General features: G+C 38.9%; 1 long non-coding RNA gene across 1 annotated transcript; it reads right to left on the bottom strand.

The window, feature by feature from the left end:
- Positions 1 to 2,046: 2,046 nt before the first annotated feature.
- LOC138923461 (uncharacterized) lies at positions 2,047 to 8,097 on the bottom strand. The gene is made up of 2 exons (XR_011437094.1): positions 7,967 to 8,097; positions 2,047 to 2,976 (listed from the first exon to the last, which is right to left on the bottom strand). It is a non-coding gene; the product is annotated as an uncharacterized lncRNA (long non-coding RNA).
- Between the last annotated feature and the right edge of the window lie 5,722 nt (positions 8,098 to 13,819).

Below are 13,819 nucleotides of genomic sequence, written 5' to 3' on the forward strand. Positions count from 1 at the left end.
CATGATTCAAGAAGACTTTGTGTTCTGTCTCTAGGGGAAATTGCCAACTTTGCAACAAGTCCCATTTCAGCTGCCAGGCTAGGCTGGCCACCTAGCAAAACAACTTTGATAAGGGAGGATACCTGTCCATTCTTCTCCTCTCCCTGGTTTGTGCAGTTCACTATTCAAAGGAAGTTCAGAATCTAGGGACATTTTCTTTTAGTAGAACAAGGACTCCAAATGGCATGGTGGAAGTGTCTTGGTATTTACTAGATAGAGGAATGATGGTCTGGGGAAAAGTTGGGCAGACCTACTGGGTCTGGGTATGGTGCAGCTGGTGAGCAGTACCCCTCCTAGAGAGGTACAGTCTACAACCTGCACAATATAAGGGGCAGCTCAGGAAGCATGAGTGAGGGGGAACAGGCTGTGGGGAGGGCTCTGAGGCTTGGGCGGAAGTTGATTGAGAGAAAATTTAATAATAAGGAAAGGGTATGCTGAATGCGAAATGAAGCTAATGGCAAACTTGCAAAACGGATGAGCCTCTATGTTCCATTGGACTGCCAGTGTGATGTGACTCAGCAAATTAATTTTACCAAGGGCTCATGGGGAAGTTGGGGGGGAATGGGCAGGTATCCTTCCTTATGGAAATTGTCCCTCCAGGTGGCCAGCCTAGCCTGGCAATTGAAATAGGGCTCATTGCAGAGATGGGAAGGGTTGCCCCCATTAAAAACTTTGTGGGGAAATGAGATGATGGCTGCCAAAACTGAAAGGGATAAAGAGCTCTTTGATGGCAGGAAATATGTTTTTGACTATGTTGGCACACAGGTAATAGTAAAGTGCCTAATAGTATTTATTAACTAAATGAGCATCAAATTGAGCGTTAACGTGGAGTTGGCATGAATCTGTTCAGTTGTTGCTAGCAGGAGCAGGAGAGGCAGCATAGAACTGGATAGTACAGAGACTCTGATGGCCTCATGGTGGAAAATTAGTGGGGTGTGGGTTTATCTGTAAGGCTCAAGCTGCATAGAGGTTTGGAAACCAGATTATGGTATTAAGAACTGACAAGGAGATCGAGGAAATCTGGCATTTAGTACTCTAAAGTAGGAGTTCAGAGCTGTTCTTTTTTTTTTTTCTTTTTGGAGGAAGATTAGCCCTGAGCTAACTGCTGCCAATCCTCCTCTTTTTGCTGAGGAGGACTGGCCCTGAGCTAACATCTGTGCCAATCTTCCTCTTTTTTTTTTTCCCACCCCAAAGCCCCAGTGCATAGTTGTATATCCTAGTTGTGAGTCATTCTAGTTTTTCTATGTGGGATGCCACCACTGCATGGCTCGATGAGTGGTGTGTAGGTCTGCATCCAGGATCCAAACCAGCAAACCCCAGGCTATCAAAGCAGAGCACACGAACCTAACCTCTCAGCCATGGGGCAGGCCTTTGATATAATTTTATAATTTATCTTGCTGCCATCTCTTCCCTTTACTATGCAGGGAGTCAGGAACGCTCAAATTTTTCCTTGACTGCTTATTTGGCTTCAAGGTGTGCTGTTAGTTCCTTATTAGCAATTTACCCTTCTCTGCTTAGCTCTCCACCCTGGGAGGATGACCATACAAACTCCGTCACATGGGTTCCCTTGCCTGTGAGATTTTGGTGGGAGTCCACTGATGAAAGCAATAGGAGAAGGACAGAGGAAGGGGTGTTATCCTGCTCTCTCCCTGCTGGGGGCTGCATTGTCTGGCAGTAGTTACGTCCCTCCATAGAAATAGGTTCCATGGGGTGGCCTTTCCCTCCACTGTCTCAACTCTCATTCAGGCTCTGGTATGGCTATTTGATCCCTTTGCCCCATTAAGCCTAGGCACGTTACCCCTCCACTGTGGCTAGACCCTGACTACCTCAACATCCCTTCTTGGTTCATTTAATCCTGCCCAGTCTCTTTAAGAAGATCCTTTATTAAATGCCTTTTTTTCATAAAGGGTCTCTGTTTCCTTCTGGGAAGTAGACTTATCAGCTGTTGGTAGGTAATAAAATATAGGATAGAGTGGGAGTTATCACGACAGTTATCATGGCAATAGGTGCATGTTATTGCTCAAATACTTTATTTGTTTTGTGTACTGATTACACGGTTGGTTCCATTGAAATAACTGAAGTTCATTTCTCCTAAGAGCTCACAGTGGTTTGGAAAATATCATTTCTCATATCTTCCTATGAAAAATGGCAAAGGATTTATTCCAAAAACTCTTAAAAGTTATATTTTTTTGATGTAGTTTTGTTGTGATTGTATTTTTTGCTGGAGTGGTGAATTAGTGGTAGTTGTAATTTGAGTAGTAGCTGCAGTAGATGCTGCAGTGGTGGTTGCTGTTGATGTGGTGGTGCTGGGTTCTGTTGCTGAATAAGTCGGTGCTGTTGAGGAAGTGGTGGCTTCTGTTGTGGTGACAATGGGTTCTATGGAAGTGCTGGTGGTGGGTGCTGTGGTGGTGGGTTCAGTGGAAGTGATGGCTGCTGGGGTGGTGGAAGGTTCAGTGCAAGTGGTGGTGGTTGCTGTTGTGGTAGTGAGTTCTGTGGAAGTAGTGGTTTCTTTCGTGGTATGGTGGTGGGTTCTGTAACGGTAGTGCTTGTGGTTGTAGCTGTGGTGGTTGTTTCACATAGGGTTGTAGGGGTGGGGCAAGGAGGGCAAAAAGGAATAAAGGGAAGTTGGCCTTTTGGCACCTGAGGAGGTCCTGGAGGGTAAGGTCTTTGTTGGAAAGGTGGTTCTGGGTAACCTGGAAAGGGTTTAGCTTGTTTAATGGGTCCCTGTGGAAGGGGTTGAAATGGAATGCGCCCTGGGCCAAAGGGAGGAGGAGGAGGAATGCACCCTGGTGGACCAGGAGGAAGAGGTAGCGGAATAAGTCCTGGGCCACGGTGAGGAGGAAGGCGTGATGGATCCCATCCTCGGTAGGGTTGAAGAGCCTGTGGCAGCTGGCCAGGTGGATATGGTCTCCTGGGCACTTTTTGACTCTCACTGGGCTGTGGAGATAAAAACCAAACAAAAACAAAAAACAAGGTTTCTAAATTTGATCATTTAAAGTTCAAACATTAGTTTATATACTTTTAAAAGTCATCTAGTCATATATTTCACTGAGAAAGTGAGTTAGAAAAAAAAGAGAGAATTTCTCTTCCCTTCCTGAAGTCTGGGCACTCAAGGAGAACTGGGATAGCATTAAATGCAAAACAAAAGACAACTTTGTTCTCTGACCTACAGATTTTAGAGGAGGCCAAAGCGCCGTGATTGCCTAATAGAAGAGACCTCCTTTGGAAGTAGTTTCAAGCGGAGATAAATGGAACTATCTGGGAAAATTCTTTCCTACTCCCCATCCCAAGAATTCAGTGTGATTCCAGGCTCTGAACCATTGATTAATTGTGGAAGTATTTATTGAGAAACTGTAACATGTAACACACTTTTTTAGGGGCTAAGGGAAACAGAATTAAGGCATGAACCCTTCCTACATTGGTCTGAAATCTAGTAGAAATTATAACCCCCCAAAGTACAATGTAAGACAATACAATAAACAATTTATGGGAAGTACTATATATAGTGTGTTGGTTAAGATGAAGACACTGGAGTCTGATTGCTGGAGCCAATCCTTCTACTTTTGCATGCTGAGGTGCTACACTCTCTCTGCTTCTGTTTTCTCATTTTTAAAATGGTTCTAGAAATTGTTCCTACCTTATATAGTGGTTGATAGGACTGTATTTAATGTATGTAAAGTGCTTAGACATAGTAAAGTATGGTAAGGACTCAATATAAATTTGAGCTATTTTGTACTCTGTGGTTATCAGGCATGGTGGCTGGTATATATGGTAACAGTTCAAGAAAGAATTGATAAATAGTGCAAAAAAATTCTAGATGCAATAGCAGTTTGGGGGGAAAGTTTAATTTTGGCAAAAGGGAGAGGATTACGGATTGCCTTGTAGAAAAGATAACATTTGAAATAAGGCTTAAATAATAGAGTTGAAACAGGGAGGAGGAATTCAAATTAAAAGAATGTTGTAAGCAAATGAACAGGGTGAGGAAAATACAAACCCTATTCTTGGGACAGTCAGAAGACCAGTTTGTCTGGAACAGAAGTTTCAGGAAGGCGCAAGACTCCAGTCACAACCTTTGACTCCTTGCCTCTGTCTTTCTGCCATATTGCCCTAAGAAACATCTTACTTTGGGATCGATTCTACACAGACTACCTTCTCTATTTCTACTTCCAGGCTGGTGAACATTGCTGGGGAATGCCACAAGTCCCTAAATATTAGAAACACTAGGGATTCATAGTATCCACCTTCATCTGGCTCCTCAGCAACGCTAACCCATTCTCCCCAGCTTCCCCAAAAAAGCTGTCTTCGCAGCATCTACATTCTTTTCTATGCCTCTTCCCTCCCATCCCCAACAGAAGATGATCTTGCCTTCTATTTCACAAAATTGAGGCCGTCACGTGGAGAATTTGGCTGTTCTGCCCACATACGTATAAAGCTCACTTATATACGGCTGTTCCCACTTTCTGTTTATGACCTTCCTTTTCTCCTGTATTCTGTGTCTATCTCCTACACGAGCTAATGATAAGCAAAATTTTCACTTAACCTGATTCCAGTCTGCTAGTTACTTCCTTGAACAAGGCAAAGAGCACAGGCTCTTCCCCTGAAGATGTTTGCAGGGAACAAAGCCGGAAGAAGTCCTCAGTCTGTTCTCAGCTTGGTTCTATGGCCTCTGCTGCTCAGAGCCTTGCTATTCAAAATGTTACTTGCTGACCAGCAGTATCAGCGTCACCTGAGAGCTTGTTAAAAACATAGATTCCTGGGCCCCAGGCAGACCTATTGGATCAGAATCTGCGTCTCTGCAAAATCCTCAGGTGATTTGTATGCCTATTAGAGTTTCCAGAGTTTTGAGAAATATTAGCTGGCCTAACTTATTTAATAACTGCTTATGATCAGTTTAGTTCACACAAAGGCTTTTGGTTTATTTTTGATAATTCTTTTTACCATAGTCCATTTCTGTATACTATTTTATTTATATTACCTTTTTTTTTTTTTTTTTTTTTACTTTTACTCTTTTTGCTTCCTTCAACTTCTGCTTCTTGTACTTAGGGGTTGGAAACTGCCAGACTGACAGCTTAACTAGAGCAGCATGGAGAGTAGATTGTGCTGCAGACAAAGGATTGTGCTGTGTGGAGGATGGCAGATCCTGGCTAAAGTGCTGCCCTTAGCCATCCTGTGTGCCTGGCAGACATCCTCATCAATCATGCACCCTTTGTCATGGAGTTTAGACTTGGCCCATAATCCATCCCTGAGCCATACTTCAGATATCCTATAAAATGGCATGAGTTAGCAGGTAGGAGTCAGAAACCTATTTGTTTTTCCTGGGAGTCAACTACACCGATGCCCATTCACTCATTCTGTCATTCAGCTAATACTTAATGAGGCCTTACCTCATATCCAGCAAGGTTTAGTTTTAATACAAGAAAATCCATATACTAAGTTCCAGTTTTTTAAGACATGGAATCATCTGCTTCTTATATAAATGGGATTCTATGATCTTTAAACTAGAAAAAAGTGTGTCTCAAGTTGCATTAGTCTTGCAGTCAGGCCTCTGGAATAAAAATGTGCCATTAATTCATAAGAATCTTCAAGATTGATGCTTTGTATAATGTTCCTCAGAAGTTGCCTCTATTCAATATGAAACAGAGGGTTGTAGGAAGGGGAGCAAAGATAGCGTTTTCTCTATTATTGTCTTTGAAAAGTACTGTAGTAACAAAGTCATATTTAATTTTACCCAACTTTCCCAAGTTCATTTGTCTAGGGAACTTCCTTTGTTTTTGAAAAATCTTAACCAGAGTTTATCAGTGTGGCGAGAGAAGTCATATTTGTCACAATGCTTCAAAAACATGGTTTATTCTAGCATGATAAATTTGATAATTAATTATAATCATTGGCTTAAGACTTTTTCATTTGATATATTGATTTCAGTTGAATTTACCTTACAAGCTTTGTTGGTATACCTTTATGTAACTATAACACAATGGTATGAGAAATTAATTAAAAAAAAAAACTATTTGAGTAGTCTCAAACTTCAGCATGCATATGAATTCTCTGGAATGCAAGTTCCAAGACCCCAAAGCCAGATAGGCTTTTTTCCCTCACGCTTGGGATAAGCCCTGGAGATAAACATTCTTAATAATTGGCTCAGGTGTTTCTGATACAGAAATCCCTTGGAATAAAACATTGTTCTACTTGAACTTCATATTGTAGATGAGAGTCTGAGCTCAGTGAAAATAATTGAGCTCAGATTCTCAATTATTGTCCAAGAGTATTTATGTGAACGTCATTAAATGTATCAGAATAGTAATTCTGCTCTATCTGCTTGTATTATTGCTAGAGCTTGTTGACATATATTTGTTCATTGTGTAATGTAGACTGATTCCTAAATAGTTTCTTTCAGTTAAATACTGTGAAATGAAGGCCCAATCCATGAAGGTCCCAATTTTGAATTCAACATTGGTTCTTTCTGTGTCATCCAGCACTGGACTCAGCGCACAGTGGATTGCCAGCAAGTATTAAGAAGTGAAACATACTCTGAGCCCTCTCTCTCCTCTCTAACTCCCACCTCAATGTCAACATACCCTAGGGTAACTGTTCTTTCTCTGAGGTTCATATTATTCTATTGAGGTTTATGGCTATGGAATTTATCATTTGCTACTTCTGCATGATTCTTTTTGGATGTTCTATAGAACCTAATCAAATGCTTTTCAAAAGTTTGAATTGTCACAAGTGTTTCTTGAGTGAATAACTTTTCTTTTTCTGTTTTTATTTTTGTTCAAGTGAAAAAGTAGAGAGTGGAATAAAGTAGGACTTTACTTACTCTCCAGTCAATTAAGGGGAACGTTTTAGCTGTAACCAATGTGTTTTTAGACATCAGAAAGGCTTTCTAACTTTAAGGTCTTTACAGATATTTTCAATAAAAACTATTGTATAAACAGTGATCTGTGCATTGATGCATTATGTTGTCCTTTTAGAAAATTTATCTTGAATCTCCAACTTTATATTTTCCCATTTCCTGTAGCCTTAAAACATTTAGTAAGTTTAAATTGTTTTTCTCACAGTTTGATTATAGTTTTTTGAAAGAAAAAAAAAGGGAAGAGACGTTCTTATATCTTTCCCAGATTCTGCCTGCCCTCTGTCTCTTCATGCCCATAACTACTGACCAGATAATCAAATGTAACCAGGCAACATGAATGTTCTTCTTAGATTCTTTCAGAGATTATAAAGATTTGGTGAGCTTTACCACTGGCATTAATTTTCCTTAAAATACATCTGAGTATTTTAGGTAGCATGACTATTTTTATTTTTTCTTCAGCTTTATTGTGGTGTAATTGGCAAATAAAATTATAAAATATTTTAAAGTGTACACATGATGATTTGACATATGTATACAATGTGGAAGGATTCTTCTCATCAAGTTAATTAATACAACCATCATCTCACATGTTGATCCTCTCTTTTTTTTTGTGAGAACATTATACACTACAATGTTGTCAACTATAGTAGTCATGTTATACATTAGATTCTCAGACCTTATTCATCTTAAATTGAAAATTTGTACCCTTTTACCCTCCTCTCCCTATCCGCGCCCCGCCCCCCCCCCCCCCCCCCCCCCCGCCCCGAGTCCCTGGCAACCACCATTCTACTCTCTGTTTCTGTAAGTTCGGCTTTTTTTTTAGATTTCACATATAAGTGATACTATGAAGTATTTGTCTTTGTCTGTCTGGCTTATTTCACTTAGCAGGATGCCCTCCAGCTTCATCCATGTTGTTGCAAATGACAAGATTTCCTTCTTTTTTTTTTTTTTTTAAAGGCTGAATAATAATCCATTGTATATATTTACCATACCAGGAGAATGATATGCTCAAGAATATGAGCAACAGTTAGAATTCCAAGAATCCAAATCCTCCCCTCTGTGTTTCTAAGTACCTACCTTGGCAGGAGATGCTTCTTTGGAACAACCAAACTGTTGATTAATCTTACTTTTTGCAAGATACTCAGTTTAGGTTGCTGCAATTTGAAAATTCAAGAAGGAAACTAACTTCCACAGAAAAATCTGCCTTCTCAAATACCTCTCTCTGGATTTCTATTGGAGTTGAGAAAAACGTTGAGGAAAGGTCATCTTCTGAGGTGGTTTTCTTTACTCAAACAAAGAAATGTTGTGGTTGCCAGTTTGGCAGCTTCATCCATAGAACTGTGATCCAGTCACTAACAGGCCCTGGAGAAATATGCAAAATACTCTAATACAGTGGTTTTCAAACTTGATGGCACATTAAAATTACCTAGGGAGCTTTAAAAAAATTCCCAATTCTCAGACCTTATCCCAGACCAATTTATCAGAATGTATGGGGCAGGAAAACAGGCAAAAAAGGTATTTTTAAAACTCCCCTGCAGTGATTACAAAGTGAAATCTTGTTTGAGAATCACTGCTGTAAGATGGTCTGGATTCTGGAGTTTCCGCATGTTTAGACGTGTATATCGGAACTGCCGTGTATATAGGAAGAGTTGTGGATTTGGGAAGAAGGATTTTGAAGAGTGGGAAAAGGAGGCAGTTGACATAAATGCCGTCTCTCAGTTTTGGAAGAGGAAAGATCTAGTAGTGGGAGGGGGAGAACTAGGAAATAGTCTTTATAGTTTCTTGATCCTACTTTGATATTTCTTTCCTAGATGTATAATTTTAAGTTACTGTCAATAGGCATTTGAGCTACTTAAAATATCAAACATATGAAAATTGCCTAATAAATTTTCCTGTAGCTAATGAATAGCTGGATACTTAAAGGGTAAGAAAATACTCCAGGATATATTGGGTTCTGTAAGTATGTGGTGTTATCACCATTATCTGAACAATATGAATGGATATAATAGCAAAGATGATAGGTGTCGGAAAGTTACATGATCTATTTTTAATTGACGACAAGTGGATATAGTAAGTTCAACAATTTTATGATTAAGATGAATCTAGGTACTGAGAAGTTTACCCATATGAGATAACGTTTATTCAGTTGAGAAAAAATTATCCTATGCTAGAAGATATTATACTTTATTCTCTAACAGCTATAATTTGTTGAGTCCTTACCCCATCCTAGACTGTATACTAACCGCTTCACATGGATTAGAGCATTTAATCCTCAGAATAACTCCTTGCAGTTTACATTGTTATGGCCAGATTGCTGATTAGAAAATGACTCATAGGAAAGTCAAGTAACGTGCTCAAGTTCACACAAATTTTGAAGATAGGAGTTGATCTTAAATTTGACACATTTCAGAGCTTGAATATTTTTCCACTGTACTATTTGGTTCCCCAAATCCAATTGATTTCCAACCACTTAACTAATTAACATACTTCTTATAACAGCACTTATTGAAGTGTGGATGCAACCCATTAGTACTCTGTGATATCAATTTAGAGAGTAGTAAACAGAACTTAAAGAACAGATAGAACAGAATAGAAAAAAATAGATTAAATTACATGTGTCTTTTCAAGAAATAGTTTATGGTTATACATGTGGATGCATATTGGGTTATTACATAAGTTTTATGTCTTTGAGTTGCAGTCAGAAAAAATGTGAAAGTCTTTGTTAGAGGGTAGTTAAGTGGTGTGTGTGGGATGAAGTCACTTAGCCTGATTGAAATCCCAACTCTCCTCCTGTGTTGAGCTGTGTTGTATGGCCAGTGACTTAATCATATGTGTCTCAACGTCGTCATCTACAAAATAAGGTAGTACAAATCTACTTCATAGAATTGTTCTGAACTTTGAATGAGGTTGGACATATAAAAGTTCTGACCCATGTGATTAGTAAATGTTAGTCTTTTTTTTTTTAGGAAGATTAGTCCTGAGCTAACATCCACTGCCAATCCTCCTCTTTTTGCTGAGGAAGACTGGCCCTAAGCTCACATCTGTGCCCATCTTCCTCCATTTTATGTGTGGGACACCTGGAACAGCATGGCATGATAAACAGTGTGTAGGACCACGCCTGGGATCCAAACTGGTGAACCCCAGGCTGTTGAAGCAGAGCATGCAAACTTAACTGCTATGCCACCAGGCTGGCCCCAATGTTGGTCTTTCAGTAGGAATGTCTTTCTTACTTCATTCAATTTTTAAAATATCCTAGTATGATGAGTTTCTAGGAATTGAGGAGTAATGCATATTTAAATTTTAAAGGTGATTTAAAAGCTTTTGGTGGTGATGGAAGAATTGAGTTGAAATTCATCTTAAGCTACCAAGTTTTCTTTGCCTTGTCATTTCTTTGTTAATGATTTTGTGTAATTGACAATTAGAACTCATGCACAATCTGTTAATTTGCTAATTATTCTTGACACAATTCCATTGCTGTACATTTATATGATCCAGCAAATCTTCTAAGTTAATGCTGAATACTTTATGAATTGTTGCCTTTTCTAGTCACATACTCTATGAAAAAGATTACTTTAGTTTCTCCTTGGTGCTGTAAATTGTTTTGATGCCAAGATACTTTTTCAGCCAAGTGTTTTACACATAAGATGTGATTTGCAATCCTAATGGAACATTGGCTATGAAGGATCTAGGATGAACATCATCAAAACTGAAACAATTTCCGCGTGGTTCACAGCCAACAAAGGACAAGAGCATTTGAAGTAGGTGGAAGCACACTTCCTTTATAAACAAAAACTGTTTACTGAAGTGAAATTTTAATTAAAACCTGACTTTAAAAGATCTTGACTAGAGACTTTCTAGAACAATACCTAAAATAGCAACTGTCTTTTGAAACAGGAAATTCAAGTTGTGGGTGGAGTCTCGTTGTTAGTGAATAAAATTATTTAACAAATAAAATTTTTTTCTAAAGAAATCTGTATTTAGCAGAATTACATTCAGTGATTTATGTTTGCTCCCTGTTATAATAACACTTATCTTCCTTTAGTTCTGTCAGTTCTTGCGTCATATACTTAGAGGCATGTTTTAAAACAAATTTAAAATTGTTAACTTATTGTTGAATTGATCCTTTTGTGTTAGGAAATGTGCCTTCTTATCTCTAGTAATACTTCTGGTCTTTAAATTTATTTTATCTGCTGTTAGGATAGCTACACCAGCTTCCTTTTCAATAGTGTTTTGCATGGTATACTTTTTTTCCCTTGATTCTCAGTGTCTCTATGTTTAAGGGGAATAGCATGCAGACAGTAGAACATTTTTAAAAATCAGGTCTGACCATCTTTGTCCTTTAGTTAGATAATCTAGTTCACTTACATTAAATGTTAAGTACTGGTGTCTTCATTTTTAAATTTATTTTCTTACTATTTGTTTTCTATGTGTCCTATTTGTTATGTTTTCTTTTTTTGCCCTCTTTAGGATTAATCAGGTAAATTGTTCTTGTCTCACTTTCCTTCTATTCGTTTCTTAGCAATACATTCTTTTAATATTATTTTAGTGACTATCCTAGAGATTAAAGCGTGCATCTTTGATTTTTTAACGTCCATTTTAAATTAGTACTTTTATTACTTCCCAGACAATGTAAGATTCTTACAAAAATTTAGCTCAATTTACTTACTTTCAACTTTTATGCTATTATTATGATGAATTCTAATTCTACATATATCTTAAACTGCATGACGTTAATATTTTTAAAGTATTATTTATTTAGATACACCCATATGATTATCCTTTCCAGTTTCTTTTATTTCTTCCTGCATTTCGTATTTCGATCTGAGATCATACTCCTTCTGCTTGAATATCTCCCTTTAGAATTATTTTATTGTGAGTCAACCAGTGACACATTCAGTTTTATTTTCTGAAAATCTCTTTATTTTGCTTCATTTTTGAAATACATTTTTACTGGGTATAGAAGTCTAGGTTTCTAGTTACTTTTTTCCAGCACTTTGAAAATGTTGTTCCCTGTTTTCTGGCACAGTGCTTGTTAGGGCTTTTTGGATTTTGGAGACAACATATACCACATTTGAGTGAGCTACCCCTGATCTTAATTTACTGAGTACACATCAAGCTACCAGTTTTGAGTGGGGACCAAAGCAGCGGGAGGCTCTACAGCACATCTGGGGTGCCATACCAGCTGCTCTTCGGCTTGCACCTTTTAAGACTCGACTCAGCAGATCTGATGATAAAGTCTGTGTGGCAAATGGAGATGCTGTATAGATCCTCTGGCAAGAAAAAATAGCAGCATTACAGCGAGACTTAGAATTTTGAAGGAAATTCAGTCCTTCTTCTGCAAATAACCAATGTCCTTTTGAGAAACATCTCCTGGACACCTGATGTTCAGTTGATTAAATTGTACCCCACCCATCATAGAGGGGGAAGAGATTTGCCTGCACTGGAATAGACATCTCCCCTGAATACGGATTTGCCTTTCTATCCATGATACTTTTGCTATAATGACAACATATGGACTTACAAAATGCTGTATTCTCTGTTGGTATTCTACCACAACGTCTTTCAGATCAAGAAACTCGTTTCACAGCAAGAGTGTGGAATGAGCTCCTGCACGTGGAATTCACTCTTCTTACTACAAACTCCTTCACATAGAAGCAGGCAGCCTGATAGGACAGTGGAATGGCCTATTGAAACCTTTATGATGCCAGTTGAGAGTACATACCCTCCAAAGATGGGGCTCTATTTTACAGGATGCATATATGCTTTGAATCAGTGACCAACATATGCATCCGTCTCTTCCATGGCCAGAATTCATGAGATCAGTGATCAAGGTACAGCAGATAGTGGCTCTTATCACTATTATATGTAGTAGCCCACTCACAGAATTTTTGCTTCCTGTCCCTGCAATTTTGAGCTATGCTGGTTTGGAGGTCTTGGCGTCTACCAGGCCCTTTTGGTCTCATGACACTGAAAAAAGACAAATAAGGGGGTTACCCTAACGGCTAGATTGGTTGATCCTGATTTCTAAGGGAAAAATTGGGTTGCTGATGAAAAACAGGAACAGAAAGGCCCATGGAATTCAGGGGATTCTCTCAGGAACTGCTTACTACGTTCATGTTCAATAGCTAAATTTAAAGGGAAACTGTAGGACCCCTGAGGATTTGGGTCAACCCATTAGGAAAAGAACCTTGGTCAGCTGTTAAACTCAGTTTGCAGTGTTCCCAACACTTACAGAAACAGCCTCACTAAATCATCTCAGAAATGCCAGGACCAGCCTTCCAGCATCCCTCCATACCAGACAGGGTCTTGGACCAAAAGGATCGTTCCTCTAAACTCAGAGACACCAGCACCAGCCAAGAAGTTCTGCTTTTTCATTGGTTTGCGTTTCACACTGCAGGACCCTTCTTGCAAGCTTCTAAGTTTTTATAATTCCGAACACTGCCTTTCTCCCCTTAGCCCTAGGAGTGTTAGCTTCTTTCTGCAGTTGGTATTTCTATGATACCTTAGTGTTCTCATTTTGCCTTTCAGTGACTCTCTTAACAAGTCGTAACACCTAGTTAATGATACTTGATATTAAATTCTCTCTATTAAAAATAATTCACGTTGTTTGTATCTCCTGACAGGACCACGGCTGATGCAGTGACTCAATAGCTGCAACACACACTCTGCTTGACTAGCCGCAGTGGTCTTGGGTTCAGGAGGATGTTCAAACTCACAAGAATGTTCAAGTTTACTTAGCATTCACTTAGAAAGTATACAAAACAGGTAACAGAACAGCATACTTGGCAATAGCGTGGTGGAGATTTTGTGAGTTTGAGGCTTCCTTTCCAGTCACACCGAACCTGAGATGTGCATGGTCATGAGAAACAAGTCTGGATGTGAAGGGAATACCTAAGTTCAGAGAAGCCTTAATGCTTATTGATTGCAGGA

Source organism: Equus caballus, chromosome 3 (genome assembly GCF_041296265.1).
Source record: "Equus caballus isolate H_3958 breed thoroughbred chromosome 3, TB-T2T, whole genome shotgun sequence".
Taxonomy (NCBI): domain Eukaryota; kingdom Metazoa; phylum Chordata; class Mammalia; order Perissodactyla; family Equidae; genus Equus; species Equus caballus.